Source organism: Panulirus ornatus, chromosome 21, assembly GCF_036320965.1.
Source record: "Panulirus ornatus isolate Po-2019 chromosome 21, ASM3632096v1, whole genome shotgun sequence".
In the NCBI taxonomy this organism is placed as follows: domain Eukaryota; kingdom Metazoa; phylum Arthropoda; class Malacostraca; order Decapoda; family Palinuridae; genus Panulirus; species Panulirus ornatus.
The window spans coordinates 17,179,406-17,194,871 of NC_092244.1; the positions used below are offsets into that span (position 1 = coordinate 17,179,406).

Sequence of the window (15,466 nt, forward strand, 5' to 3'; positions counted from 1 at the left end):
TCTAGCCGGTCAGTCACTAAGGTTGGTCGGTCGGTCAAACAGTCAGGTTATCTCTTGAAGGCGGTCATTACCCTGCCAGCCAGCCAGGCAGCCACTGGGAGAGTCGGAACACCGTCCAAGAACCAACCCCAGCCTTTGCGAGAGTTCCCTCCGACCCCAGGGAAATTAGCTAATTTGGAAATCGTAAGCAAAAGGTGTTTTATTATTCTTAATGAAGACCCAGGAAGACAATGGCCGAAGCTAATGGTTCTTCGAATATTAATGAGATTATTAACATTATATTAAATGAAATCCTCGGCCATAAGAGTATAACGAAATAACGAAGTCATGGTTCAGCACCCGATGAAAGGCCTGAGATGTGTGACGCTTGTTAGTGTTGCAACGGGTGTGTTGGGCTCGTCCTTGACCCATGACCCAAACTTCTCCCTACCCACACTCACACACACACACACACACGTATCAATGTCACAGATAAGCTACCATATCACAGGTAATCATATACAACACAGAGGTGTACAAAGGAAGACTATCTACTCAGGAGTATATACACATCATATATACATATCCAAAACAGATAACACATATGAAAGCACAATACACAAGTACTGCCCATTACGCCTAAAACTAAGACAGCATTCAGCACATGGCTCAGATGTAGACGACATCTGGCAATGACCCGCACAAACCACGATGACATACAAGACCTTCACAGTAAACACGGAAGTCCCAGGTACATAGACAAACCCCGTACGTAAGACTCGAAGATCGATGCTGAAGATAACTGACGAGTGAGAGGGAAAAGAAAACTTTCACTTCAACTGGTTTCGATTCTCTTCAAACATGTTACAACACAATGAGCTATACATTAAAAGACTTCAAATGGCGTTAATTCTATTTTCGGTTGAGTGTGTTTTGCATCGAACTGCTGGGTTTATATATCTACCATGTCGCTGATGGTTTATTCGGATTACGGAAAGATTAATAAAACTGTGGTATCCAAATGACGACGGTGCGTTATGTCTTAATTCAGACTCGGGAGAAATAAACTGGACAGGTAACAGGTGCCTTATCGAAAACCGCTTCCGATAATCTCAAATTCAACATGAATGTAACCACATGAAAAGCCTTGAAGTTACTATATACTCATACCGAGTTGCAATAACAAATTTGTGAATCTTATGACTATTTTCGTGCTTGATTTATTAGAAATTTCATAAATTTGAAAATTTTATAAATCTGAAAAAAATCTTTTTTTCTTTCGGTGAGATTGTCTCCTCGAACAAGGCTATCAGGTTCGTCTGTCTTCCTCACCGCTCCATCTTTTCCGCGTTGAAATCTCCCGCCACACGGGTGACACGGCAGCTGAAAAATGCAAAATGGATTTCGTTACATGTCATTACCGCAGGACCGACCCTTCCTGAAGCCATCTGCAGCTCAGGACTGCGCTACTCCCAGTGGCAGGGGGAGGTAGATTCCTTCGGACTGAGTTCTGTGACGAGACTGTGTGTGTGCGTGTGTACTCTCTGTGATACAACAGCCTCGCCAAAGGTGACTTTTCTATCGCGGTGTAACCTCGAGTAAACAGAGTCTGGTAACATCCAAGTGAGGATATTCCCTCAAAGGCTCGGTCCTCTGTTCTTAACGCTACCTCGCTAACGCGGAAAACGGCGAATAGTATGAAAAAAAAAATATATATATATATATATATATATATATATATAAATATATATATATATATATATATATATATATATATATATATATATATATAGAGAGAGAGAGAGAGAGAGAGAGAGAGAGAGAGAGAGAGAGAGAGAGACAGAGAGAGAGAGAGAGATGATGATCAGAAAGTTAACGAAACATCCCTCAAATGAACTTCTTATACCCAATACCACCAGCAATTAATAATATACGATTTCCATTCTTCACGAGAGAGATAGAGAAAGAGAGAGAGAGAGAGAGAGAGAGAGAGAGAGAGAGAGAGAGAGAGAGAGAGAGAGAGAGAGAAGAAAAAAAATTAATAATGTGGGAATGTTGATTCAGCTATAAGATCCCGAGACGAGACCAAAATAGTAATCCCTAATTTACCGCCCAGCTCGCATCTTTTATTACTTCCATTAAGTCATTTTTTTTGCCGAGGAAAAGTCCTGGGTTTTATGTTCCTGTATTAGCCATTGCGAGGGCCAGCGAGACGTTTGCACTCTGATTGGGGGCCTTTTATTACGCAGCTTCTCAAACCTTACAGGTACTAAAAAAAAGAGAAAGAAAAAAAGGTCAAGATGGTTTAAAATTCTCTGGTCAAATTCTGGTGCGAAATTTCTGAAGCTGAAAATTTTTTTATTTATTCTCTTTTTCTTTTTTTTACCCCAAAGGAAATTATTGGGATTACGGAACTACGCTAGAATTCTACACTGCTTGAAGGAGAAAGTTTCCATTTGATATGATATAAAAAAAATGGTTCTACATATCTTACGTCAGTATTATACATTATATATATATATATATATATATATATATATATATATATATATATATATATATATATATATATATATCAGAGAGAGAGAGAGAGAGAGAGAGAGAGAGAGAGAGAGAGAGAGAGAGAGAGAGAGAGAGAGAGAGAGAGAGAGAGTTACCGTAACGGTGCGAAAAAAATCACCCTTGGCGTGGCTGTATCACCGGGAGTAACAGTCACGCCACAGAGAGCTGTCCAAAAGAGTCTACGTTCCCCTGCATTTAGGTCGGATGAACAGGGGACCGCAGATGCACTAAAGCCTCAGGTAGACGGAGGTCCAGCTGAGGTAGACACCCGTAGATGATGGATCAGGGACGTAGGAAGACAGCTGGAGACACAGTTAAGACGAAGTGCACACAGGTGTTAGACGCGCCAATGGCCCAATGTGGACGGCCGCAGAAGCGGAGAGTGCGTCGGGCCGGTCGTCTTCGGCGGCTCCTCCCTGGACCACCGCTCCTCCCTGGACCAGCGCGCCTCCCTCGACCACCGTGCCCCTTGTAATGAGAGCTGTAAAATCCCAAGGCGTAGCAACCTCTTCCTTAGATGGGCGTAATTATAAGCCGATCTGTGGCTTTATGAAAAGTTTTTGGCTCTTTTTTTTTTTGAGGGGGCGGGGGTTAGGGAAGTGGGGAAAGGGAGGTCGGAGGAGGGGGAAGGCGGGAAGAACGACGGCACTGTGGGGCTGGGGCACTACGTGCGTGTGTGTGTTGGGGGGAGGTGAAGGGAGTTGAGGGCAGTATGTGGTGGGACTGGGCCACTACGTGGGAGATGACGGAATTAGTAACGATGAGACGAAGCGTGGGTTTACGACGGGGGACGTTACTGTAGGACGTAAGGTCGGCATGTTTTTCTTTTTTTGTTTTGAAGGGTAGACTAGCGGAACTGTGTGACGTCGGCCCGAGGCCACACTGCAGACAAGAGAGGCAGTGCATCCTAGGAATGTGATATGAATTGTGAGGGCTGAGAGCTGGGTATACGTATGGCCGCAGGAAAAAATGAGGGAAGATGGTGTTCCGGGCATATGTAAGAGTATGATGGAATTAGTGGCACTCTAGGTAGGCAGTGGGCAGCGGCACTGAGGGGTAACAAGAGGGGTGGTGGCACTTTAAGGTGAAGCACGGTAGTTCTAAGAGGTACCAAAAAGGCACAGTAGAGACAGACAACACAATGGTCAGCATAACGGGAGTCCAGGGGCTGGAATTGTAGCATAGGCAGTATAATGAAGGTCTAGTGGCTTGAAGGTGTAGTGTTGGCAGCATAAAGGTGAATCGGGGCTTAGTTCTGTAGTGTTGGCGGCATAACAGTAGATCCAAGGGCTTGGGGTTGTCGTGTTGGCAGCATAATGATGGAGCCAGAGGATCAGGGTTATGTATAGTACTGGCAGCATAACTGTGGGTTCAGGGGCTTGGAGCTGTTGTGTGTGCAGCATAACGGTGGAGCCTGGGGCTTGATAGGGTTGTAGTGCAGGCAGCATAACTGTGGATCCAGGAGGCTTGGGGGTGAGGGGTTGTAGTGCAGGCAGCATAAAAGTGGATCCAGGGGCTTGAGGGAGTTGTAGTGCATGCAGCATAACTGTGGATCCAGGGGGCTTGGGGGTGAGGGGTTGTAGTGCAGGCAGCATAACGGCGGATCCAGGGGGCTTGGGGGTGAGGGGTTGTAGTGCAGGCAGCATAAAAGTGGATCCATGGGCTTGAGGGGGATGTAGTGCAGGCAGCATAACGGTGGATCCAGGGGGCTTGGGGGTGAGGGGTTGTAGTGCAGGCAGCATAAAAGTGGATCCATGGGCTTGAGGGGGATGTAGTGCAGGCAGCATAACGGTGGATCCAGGGGGCTTGGGGGTGAGGGGTTGTAGTGCAGGCAGCATAAAAGTGGATCCATGGGCTTGAGGGGGATGTAGTGCAGGCAGCATAACGGTGGATCCAGGGGGCTTGGGGGTGGGGGGTTGTAGTGCAGGCAGCATAAAGGTGGATCCAGGGGCTTGAGGGGGGTTGTAGTGCAGGCAGCATAACGGTGGATCCAGGGGCTTGAGGGGGTTGTAGTGCAAGCAGCATAACGTTGGATCCAGGAGGCCCTGAATCAAGGAAACCCAAAGAATATAACAATACCAGTGTTTCTTGCATCCTTGGAAGACGGGCCTCTCGCCTCGCCCGTTGGCCCCGGCCTGCTGGACACTGCTCTCAAACTAATTTAAATGTTAATTCTATGACTACAGTAAGAGCCGTTGTAAATATGCCGTCAAACGAGGTATCGCTGCAATTCATCGCGTTCATGTTTTGATAAGAGAGACTGGTGGGCCCCGATATCTGCCCTGGTAGGGCTGGCCATATTGGATCATGGGAGAGCCATCTTGAAATGGTTCTCACATGAGCTCATACCATTATTGCCGGGTTTATCAGTGTCTCTCAAGTGACACTCAGCAAACAGTGTAAGTTTGGCCACAGGGCGCACTCAGGGTAATGTTTGGAATACGAGTTGTAGGGAGAGTTCTCAGGCTGACTGAGATCAGCTGAAGATCTGGGCGCGCATCTTTGCCGACTCACGTTGCCGCCTCCACTCGCAGCTACGATTATATCTACCATGCATGCATCTCTCTCTTTCTCTCTCTCGCTTAACTAAATCATAATATTATCACGCTCATCTAGCATGTTAAACCCAGCTGCTCTTGGTTAAAGGGAGAACTGACTACGTTCCCTACAATACTTAGGAGGAGGCGTGTTAAAAAAAAAAAAGCTTAGTGCTGGTGACACGGGCATCTGGCAACCGTGTTAATGTGACACAGGACATGAGTTTGCGCGCCTTTTCTGGCATCTCGAATTCCAGCCAGGCAGCCGGACTCGCCTCAGCCCGTCCGGCGTACCACCAGCCATGGCAAGGCTCTTTTCCCTCCTTCCATGCGTTATACCTTATAACAGCCAAGATATACAGTCGTCTGAATCATGTATGTTCCCATTCGTCTGTAGTGTGACAGAGTACTCTACACTCACCACAGGAAGAGGGGGGGGGGGGGGGTTGGTAGCCCATCGTCCGCTGTGTGTCGTGTGCGTGTGTGTGTGCTGGGTAGGGTAAGGGTGGGTGGGGTGGGGTGGGTGTTAGTGCAGGGGTCATGGCGGGTCCCGTCCTGCTTCTGGGGTTATAGTGATCTTATCAGATTTATTCTTACGATACAGCCGGTGTCAGTAAAGGACGAGCGTGTGGTCCAGACAAATCATAGAGGAGTCCCTCCAGCGGTGCAGGAGGCCTGGCCTTGGGAGCGTGTGGTGTGGGCAAGGCGAGGAGACATTAGAATCTACTAATAACACGAGGGGAGGCGTGCCTTCCCCCCCGGGGGTCTCCGAGGAGTGCATTCCCTCGTTCCCGTGTTCATAATTCCATTGGCGTGGTTGGTTCCGCGGGTGCACGACGTCTGGGCACGCGTGATGTGACAGGGAACACGCCTCGCCGCGCGCCGCCTGGCACCTTGCATGTCTTGGCCGCAAATGCAATCAAATTCCAGGCCAGCTCGGGCAGAAAGGGTTACAATGAGCTACATTTCAGCCCGAGATCTCGACCCGAATATGTAATGTGGGCGCCAGGGAATTCCCGCAGAGGGCAAAAATTAAATTTACTCTCGTATCATGACAGTTTTTAGAGAAAAATTCGAATACGCGCAGGTTTGAGACTCACTAATCCCGCCGGAAAAATGTTCAGAAATACAACAAAGTACCTTACCAGTATGCGGAGGTGTGGCCCGGTGTCCAAAAACAGGTGTGGTGGCCACGCAAGAAGGATAAACAGCGGGCCATGAAACGGGAGGTGCTGTAGACAGCAAGAGCAAGCAATAATGAGAGGGAGGGAGGGAGGGTGGGAAGGGGAGAGAAACAGGTGTATCGCAGACCCAGAACGGGTGAGAAGGTGGCCGGGACCAAGCAACCACCTCCACTCTCACTGTGGACGGGTGTGGTGGAATGACTGCCAGGACTTCAGAGGAGGGCGGGTGTAAGGAGGCAAGGGGCGAGGGTCAGCCACGGGGGGATGTGCGGGTGGCCCAGGAGGACGAGTTACGACCACCTCCCCTCGCTAGGTCTACGCTAGACCCTACACAATAACTAACCTCGGCGTGAGGTGACAAAAGAAACACGCGTTGCCGGCTCCCGCCCGCCCAGACCTAACACCCGCAGCGGGGTTGCGGGTGGTCCAACTCTGGTCGCGAGCGCGACCCGAACTCCAGAGTTTCCCGAAGGTGTCCATAACAGGGAGCAGAACCCAGCCAGGGAGAGGGAGATGTGTGTGTGTGTGTGTGTGTGTGTGTGTGTGTGTGTGTGTGTGTGTGTGTGTGTGTCGCAGGAGGAGGGTTGGCCTTCAGAGGAGGCCGTGGGTGGTCCAACAGGGGTATACTGCTGGGATGACCACATGGACTATAACCCAGATATCCTTGATTGAGGCATCAACACACACTAGTCCTTCCCTTCCCCTTAACCCACAACCCTTTGTATTTCTGTCACATGTATCATACACACTCTGGTCTGTCCATCTAGCGTCTCCAACTCCACTCTAACGTGGTAATCCTCATTCTCTACACGCGAGGGAGGAAGAAAAATATAAAAGTATATTTAAGAAAGAAAATATTAATATGTACACTAGACAACATTACCATGTAAGCTGATATGAGGTGATATATGACCCTATATGTCTTATATTATTGCCTGGATTACCCGCCGGACACAGTCCGAGAGCCTCGCTATAAACATCCCATCATGGGACGTCTTCACGGCCTTATCAGCTAGCCGGCCCGCCCAGAAATTCCAATCAGGGCCGGGCTGGCCGGAGTCTTGCAGTCATCACCCACAAACACCCATAAGAATCACTCGCGCCGCCGCCTATCGCTAATTCTCCGCCGTTACCACACGGAGCCCGACCTGGCACGTCCTCTCTCTCTCTCTCTCTCTCTCTCTCTCTCTCTCTCTCTCTCTCTCTCTCTCTCTCTCTCTCTCTCTTGTCCTCCCTCCTGTCCTGCCCACACACCATCCCACCTTCTCTCTTCTCCTGTCCCATCCCGTCCCTCCAGTCCCCCTTCCCGCTTTCCTGACTCATACTAATCCCCCCCCCCCTCCAACTCCCACCGTGCTCCTGCATCTCTGCCGCCCACACCTGTCTCATCACTGCCGCCCACTTGTCTCATCAGTGCCGCCCACCTATCTCATCACTGTCACCCACTTGTATTTTGTCTGGTCACTGCAGTCTCCCGACCATCCAATGTTTCTCACCAGGTCCACTTGCCTTAAGCATATCATACACTGCGAAGCCGAATCTTAGCTCGCAAATACATACACACACACACGCATTATATATATATATATATATATATATATATATATATATATATATATATATATATATATATATATATATATTCCTATGAGTCCACGGGGAAAATGAAACACGAAAAGTTCCCAAGTGCACTTTCGTGTAATAATCACATCATCAGGGTAGACACAAGAGAGAAAAATATGACAGTCAGTTGATATACAACGAAGAGACGTAGCTAGGACGCCATTTGGTAAAGATGCGATTGTCCAAGACAGACAACGAGCGTATCATAAACTATTATGTGGACAAGAAGGTGAATTGTTTACAAATTTAATCAGCAATAAAGTTATCCAATTTATACAGACCATCACTGATATTAAGACTATAATTCTTTGTGTATTTAATAATGGAAGATTTAATGATCCTTTCCAATATATATATATATATATATATATGCAGAGAAGGCTGGAGCTTGCCATTTCTGTCTTCGTTCCCATGTCTGGTGTCGAGTGTTAACACATACCTTTAACATACCCTGCACTTCATTATTACCATCATTCACCCAGGAAGTGATCCCCTGTCATACCAACGGTTACATTTACATTTACAACTTAAAGTACAGAAAAGGATGAAATTTGACAGTGTTGTGCAGCACACCGGGTACTGTACGATGCAGAACGCTCCGTTATGAACCAGTTTTCGAAGTGTGAAGTATTTTCTATCAGGTACTTGAAGATTAGGACAAATGTATGACTCGTCGAAAGAAAAATGCACAGAGAAGGCGTGCACTAAGATCCTCCCGGATGTGTGTGTGTGTGTGTGTGTGTGTGTGTGTGTGGTGGAGGCGAGCGGTGGAGTAGGTGTTGATGGCGTGTAATGCTCACAGTTTACACGGAACAACTATCCGGGGCAAACCATTGTACAAGGTGCCGATACGGGCCGAACACGTCGCCACGATTGGCGGCGGAGTTCCTTATCTCTCCGGGCTGGTCTCTCCTCTCTACCCTCCAAGACCCGGGCTGGCCCGGCATGGAGACGAGAGAGACGCTTTTCCAGGATTATCTGTGGAGCTCTGGCTTGCCTTGAGAAGGGAGGGAAAAGGATAGTCTTTTTCTTTTCTTCTTTTTTTTAGTTGGGATTAGTTATCATCACATTTTTTTTTTTCTCCTGAGAATCATTACCGGATAATGTCTCAAAGAGATCTTGACACAGACTACAGGACCGTCTGTACGACCCGGTACACGACCCTCACGTGGTACATCCACCCGACTTACCTAAACTAACCCCTTTTGAACATTAAGGTACGACCCTTGATCACGCCTAAGGGCAATGGGGGTATGATAATGATCTGCCCTTTGACCCGATTCTTAAACGCCAGGTCAAAGAGGTCACGACCTCTATACCCAAGGGGTCGTACCGTCGAACTGAAGAATCGCACCGTCGTCGTAACCAAGGTCTGTATCGTCGTTCGTTGCGCTCGAGGTCTTAATCTACGACAAGTCTCAGGGCGCCTTGGGCACTATATTAGAAATAGCCGCCATTAATCCCGGCCGTCTCTCAATTTCCTCCAGAACACAACATCTCTCGTCTCCGAAGCTTCCCCTCCCAGCACGTAGCAGTTGTCCTCGCCCGCTCCCTCCACCGGACACATATCGCATCCAGACATGCCTCTCAAGAGCATATATCCAACGCCCCTCAACATCCTACGCACTTACACCCCACGACGCATCCTAAATATCCTTCACCAGTTGTCCCAATTTCCAGGATAGCCTATCTAGGCAACGTGCGGAGGTGAAAGCGATATTGTGGCTGGGTTCGGACACCCCTAGGAGACCCACCCAGTGTCCGAGTATCAAGGAAAGACATTGAGTGATAGGAACAAGGCGAGGGACGCTATTACCCGACGCGTTACACGCATCTCAATGGACCCTCCTCTAACTCTTGCCACCCCCGCCCACCTCCCCTAAGTCCTCTAAGTTGATTATTTGCTGCGTTTTTGGGGAAGGCGATGTGTAGGGGCGGGTGGGTCCCGCCGCCCAAGTGACATTAGCTTTATAATGGGTTTTAAGGTCGGGGAGAGTGGCGGAGGAAGGGCGGGGACGGGGCTACAGCCCTGGCCAGAGTTGGCCGTACTCTTGAAGGTCGGGATATTCTCTCTCTCTCTCTCTCTCTCTCTCTCTCTCTCTCTCTCTCTCTCTCTCTCTCTCTCTCTCTCTCTCTCTTTTCACCTTTTCACGTTAGGTCTCGGTGCTGGCGCTGGATGTATACATTCTGATATTTAGATCTATACATAGTTACAACCATACTCAACCACAGGGGCTTGTGTGTTTGTTTGTGTGTGTGTGTGTGTGTGTGTGTGTGTGTGTGTGTGTGTGTGTGTGTGTGTGTGTACACAATATACACCAATCATCCATAGCATCATTTCTAAATTGTGGGAGAGAGTCAAGTGTACGGTGGATTCCTTAATGTATACGAAATTGAACATAATTCATACCTAGATATAAACACTTATCCTCCGCCTCTGTGTTTTCGCGACAACCGTTCCCCGATGAACGACGCCAAATCTATAAGGATCTATACGTCATCTATACTTTCGGGGCATATTCGCTATTCAGACAGCGGAGTTGACTGAACCTGACCCTAAACTCGCTGGTCCTCGGCCAGGTGAGGGGTGGCCGAAGGGTTCAACACACTCCCTCTGATCTTACATCTCGTCTTTGGCGAGATCAGGAGGAAGAGTCTTGTAGGCGGAGTGAGAGAACCGTCTCACTGTACACCCTCCGGTCACGTTGAGGATTCTTGATGTTTACCTCGTGTTAATTAGCGTGGAGTGTTGGGGTGGGGGTGGTGTAAAGGTTGTGTGTTGATCTCAGGTGGACGCCTCGGTTTCTTCCCACAAACTGGCCAGACAGACAGACAAGAGGATTGTTACGAACGGCAAACCTCAGCTTTCCACACGTACACTGTTCGTCTACTCTGTGGCACGTACGTACGTTGTACGTACTCTTCTTATCCTTCACCATGGTGATGTATATCACTGTCATCCTACAGAAACTCAGTAAGAGGCAAGTAAAAGGAATCGGTGGGTTTCAGTCAGTGTCTCAGGTCTGATAGCTGGACAGTATGGAAACACGTACTTATGGACACCTCACTTCCCGTCCGTGCGTCCGTTCGTGTCCTGTGCCACACCAGTGCGATTCGTCTTCTTTCCTGGTAAGCGACAAAACCTGACATGGTTGTGAGTGTAACGGGTACTTGGAAGGGTCCAGAAGGAGCAGGAGCAGTAGGTGCACGACAACGGTACAAGGTGTGGAGACACGGCGTACCACGCGGCCACACTCGCCTTTCCACACATCGCAGAAGAAAAGAAATTGGATATCTCACACAATCTATATTGGAGACGGAATCACGACATCTGGCAATCATATTAGCCGGCCTCTCCTCACGTCTGTTGCATGCAATCGAAAACCACACACGGGGAAGTTGTTGCTCCGGCATTATAAGTCAGTGTTGCATGTACGAAGGGCAACAGATGGCACCCCGCAACCCGCGGCCGTGAATTATGACTCCTCTCCCTTCTTATGCTCTCGTGTTTTTCGTCTTCTTCTTTTTTTTTCCTAGTGCTTTTTCGATAATCGCCCGATATTAAGTCCGGACTGTGCATATTGTCCGTCAAAAATCATGTCGTAGTGGGGCTTTGAACGAAGATGATTGCAAGACCAGAGGGTCGGGAACGTAGTCATCAGTTCGAGTCCAATGATCAATCTCAGTTCGGCAATAACCCCCACAAGCTCGCCATTATCGTTTGAGGAACCCAAGCATTACCATTTAATTGTAGGTATCACAGACTTCCTTTCCTGAGTTATTTCCCGGGGGTGCGGGCGGCCATTGGTTGAGACAGCACCCAAATGCGACTCCAAAAGACATATATTAGCGATATGTTCAAGTCGTATTCTCGGATCGGGGCCCGCCGGACCTGCACGACACGACACTCAACTGCCAATGGTTGCGAAAAGCCTCCTTCAGAGACGATCTTCCTCTGTCCGGCTTACCTTTGTTCTTGTGTGTGTGTGTGTGTGTGTGTGTGGTGTCTTCCTCCTCCTCCTCCTCCTCCTCCTCGCTACTCTCCATCACCTCGGGACAATTTCCCCGTCATCTTAATATATTCCTCATATTTTACATATTTTTCTTTCTGTCGTCAATGGCGGTGCATGAGGGTACTCGCGAAGATGAGGGGTTGGCGTGTACGTCCTGTGTTCTTCCTGTGTGTACAGCTGCTATTGTCTCCAGAGTTTTTTGTTTACACCGTTCACCCTCCTCTATCACGCCATCTTGAGACTGACTACCGGATCCGGACCCCGGCCACGGATTGCATATTAATTACAGATATTACGATCATTACTGTCTTCCTTGTACGCGGGCCGGGGCTCTACCACCCCTAACAACACCAGCCCCATCCTCCAACCCACACACACACAACCCCACTCCTGCTGTTCTTGTAGCGGGTGTACCGTTCACCCCCACGGTTACCTGCTCTGGTGGTGGTGTTCATTGTGGTGCTGGTGACTGTGGTGGTGACTGTGGTGATGGTGGTGGTGGTGGTGGTGGTGGTAGTGGTGTTGATGTTAGTAACTGATGGGTCGATAAAAATGGGTGGTGATATTAGTAGCGTCACTGGTGAAAGACAATGGTGGTGTTGTATTGTAGCAGTGGTAGTAGTAGTGTTAGTTGTTGTTATTATTACTTTGGTGGTGGTTGTGGTGGTGCCAATGTTAATGGTGGTGAGGTTAGTGGCACTGGTGTTAGCAGCAGTGTAGGTGATCACCGTGGAGGTGATGGCGATATTGTGATGGTGTTCGTGGCGGTGGTGGTGGGACTGCTCTTAGCAGTGGTTATGATGGGACAAAGGGTGGACGGGCTTTCTAAAGCCGAGAGTTCGTGACGGGCCAAGTTTTGTGGTGTTGGTGGTGATGTGCGTTGTGGGGGCGAAGGCAATGTTGGTGTTGATGGTGGTACCTACAGCAGCAGCAGCAGCAGTAGTGATGGTGGTGGTGGCAGCTATGGATGTTAGTGATGTCGTCAGAGGTGGTGTATGTGATTGCAATGAAGGTGACTGTGATAATGATGACAGTGGTAGCATTGAAGGTAGTGGTGATGGTGATGGCAGTAGAGATAGTGGTGATGTATTTACTGCTGCTGCTGCTGCTTCTGTTGGGTTCAAGGGAATGGTGGTAGTGGTGATACCAGACCTCCTCCTCCACTGTGGTTGTTGGGTTCGTGAGGAGGGTGGTAGCGGTGGTTATGGCGAGTGAGGCGGGGAGTGTAATTGTAGCGTGGACAAGGTAGGGAAGAGAACTGCTCGTAAAGCGGTTGAGGAGCGGTGCAGTACTGGCAGTGTCTGGGGTTATGGTGAGACATTTTGTGGTGGGAGGAGCTCTTGTCAGTGCGTGTGGCTAATGTGGTGATTACAGTGGTGAGTGTTGACGCTGCTGTAGCGGTGGACATTTTGTGGCTGTGAGGCGGCCGGCGTGGACAAGAGGTGAAGGCTTGTTATAAGCTAAACACTGTGACTCCCTTCACCCCCTCCGCCTAGGTTTCTCCTGCTAATTAAGCAGGTAATCGCTTAAACTGCTACCGACGCACAATGGCGAGTTTGAGACTGGTAAAAAAAAAAAGAAAAAAAACAATATTATGAGAATTAAAGAACTGCGCTTCCTTACGGGGTTAACAATTTCCTTAAGATGAAAAAATTCCGTGTGACTAACCCGACCTTTGTCGATCATTTACCTTTGCTTGTTTCCCGGGGTCCTCGACCAGTTTTTCTACCAGTGTCATCGTCTTTAGTGATAAGTATTAACCTTCTGCCTCACCCATGACCCGGCTGACCCCATATTACACCCTTTAAACGCCACCAGCAACAAGTGGGAACATCCCCGCCTTGGGTATTGGCAAGGTGTCGCGCTGTCAGTCAGTCGCTTGAGTTCTCCCCCCCCCCCCGACTCCAGCGCACAGAAAATGAGGGGTCAGGCGCCTACTTTCTGTCAGAGCTCTTCAAGGGGTTCTTTCATCCGTGCTGATTAAGGACGACTGGGAGACCTGAGGGTTCAAGGGAGGTTACTAAACCCAGGAACAATAGATTCTGCTTTGAAGACATATGAATCACGAGTCGGAATCCGTTTTTGCCACGTTTCCTCAGTTGTTGGTCGTAATGAGCCCGGCCTGACGAGCGGGTCTGGCCACGCACACTCCTCCTTCCCCCAATTTGTTCTTGTCGCAGCGATACAGTTGGAGAGTTCACACGTCGCTCGCTCTTTTCACATCGTTAAATCACATCCGAAATGAAAATCATTGCCTCATTGTTTTTCATAACTGGAAACAGCGGAGGGCACAGCTCCGGCGCTGCGGTACTCCGGCCACGAAAGATGTTAAGACAAGATAAGTACACATGTAGGTTTTAGAAGTTGACTCAGCGGAGTGATTTTGAAACGAACGCGATCCTTAAAGATCGTATTATTATTGATGCATGAAAGACATGACTTCCATGTTCTGTCCAACGGCGCTGTGTCGTGTGGTTAAGAACTTCCTAACGGAGCATTATGTATGGAAGGGCAGCCTTGCCATGAGAGAGAGAGAGAGAGAGAGAGAGAGAGAGAGAGAGAGAGAGAGAGAGAGAGAGAGAGAGAGAGAGAGAGAGGAAAAGTGAACCTAGCGAAGGTACTGCATCTTTAGGAGTGTGGAAAGCGAGCCTGAGAAGAGGGCCCTTGCAATGTGGGGCGAGGAAAGGGGTTCCCTAAACGTGAAGGTTGAGTAAAGGAGTTGAGCTTAAGTCATAGGGATGAGGAGATGAAGCTAAACACGGAGTGAGAAAGCAGAGTTCTGGGGAGAGATCGTAGAGCGTAGCCGCAGGATGGGGATGGAGAGCTCAACATGACATGACTGTAGCTGAGGAACTACATGTAGTTGGTGGGGGAAGGATCCTACACATACTGTAGGGGAGATATTCTTGGTTTTGGGGTGGGAGGAGGATTCTCGCTAAGGTGTGGGGGAGGTGAGGGAAGGAAGGATCCCAGTCGTGGTGTGGCGGAGTGGGGTTTGGGTTGGGTAAGGCCCTGGCAAGTGGGTGTAAGGCCTCGGGGAAACACTCGCCACCGCCAGCAGCGGCAGGAGCACCAGCACGTTATGTCAATTATTGGTGATGGTGGTGTTGCGTGCTGGGGGCGAGGAGTCAAGTGCCAGGGAGTGTGGCTTAATGCCGGATAAATTATACTCATGTAGTATTATACTTCAGCCACAATCTGGCCACGTCGGGCCCTACCGGAGTCTGGGGTTACACGCGAGGTTATGGCTCAGCTGGGCGACCACCCCAGCCACCTACCAGCCCGACGTGCACCGACAGAAAAGAGACTTTAAAAGAGTTATCACACTAGAGCAAAGCCAAACTGGATAAGAGAAAAAGCTAAAAAAAAAAAAAATGCATATGCATAAGTTAAGGAGGCTGAAGGAGGGTAATTTTTAGCTTTCGTCTCTAACGGGAACTCAGTGTTGTATGTTTTTATTATCAGAGTGTGGAGTTCAAGAGATGACCACAATTCATAAGAAAGATGCCCAGATTATGATACACAATAAGAGGAACAATTAAGAGGCCAGGACTATGGTAGCTAGAGG

General features: G+C 48.8%; 1 protein-coding gene across 1 annotated transcript in view; it reads left to right on the forward strand.

Moving 5' to 3' along the window:
- ct (homeobox protein, cut) overlaps positions 1 to 15,466 on the forward strand; it is a 676,428-nt gene that overhangs the window by 627,181 nt on the left and 33,781 nt on the right.